The sequence below is a fragment of the Triticum dicoccoides genome, chromosome 3A (genome assembly GCF_002162155.2).
Source record: "Triticum dicoccoides isolate Atlit2015 ecotype Zavitan chromosome 3A, WEW_v2.0, whole genome shotgun sequence".
NCBI lineage: Eukaryota > Viridiplantae > Streptophyta > Magnoliopsida > Poales > Poaceae > Triticum > Triticum dicoccoides.
The window spans coordinates 24,652,238-24,652,991 of NC_041384.1; positions in this window are offsets into that span (position 1 = coordinate 24,652,238).

The following is a 754-nucleotide window of genomic DNA, read 5'->3' on the forward strand; positions in this document are numbered from 1 at the left end:
TGATGTCCCTTGAGCCACTGCCATGTTGTAAAATACAGTTCAATGTTGTGCATTACCAACAATCGTAGCAAGCACCACTAATGTTGTAGCGGCCCACTTCTAATGGCGTTGTCTATATATGAATTTATCATAAGCAAAAAAAAAAGGTTGCATACCTTTAAAAACATAAATGAGGTAACCATAATGTTCTAGCTGAGGGTTGTATAAGAGATCCTGGAGCAGCCCTAGTGCATGTTCCATTTGAAAAAAAAAGTTAACTATCTGATCAGACTACTTGCCAGGAAATTAATCATTTGCAAGATGAGAATTAGCGCAGAGAGTAACGGATGTATGGTTGCTTTTGTCGAGATTCAGCTTAAAAATTGAGAAGAAATATCATCAAAACACATACTGATCTTCATTGCAATTTCACATGTTATTCCATGGAGCCTATAAACAAAAGAAGAGGTCTGCAAAATAGCAAGAACCACAAAATGCACAACTATACCCATCTCACAGGCGAGCATGTAAAAATCCAATGGGCTGGAACTATCAAGCAACATAGCAGAAAAAACTCTGACAATCCATTTGCTAAACTAATCAGAAGACATGCTAGCATATTATCTGCAGAAGTGGTTGTGGCACGTTGTATTTACAATATGACAGCAGATCACCTGTAGTGCAATTAATGAAAATTTATAGTTATTCTATTGCTTGATTGGCTCACCAGCGAAAGCAACAATCTGCTCCCAGATCGTACCAGCAAGTTATTTAA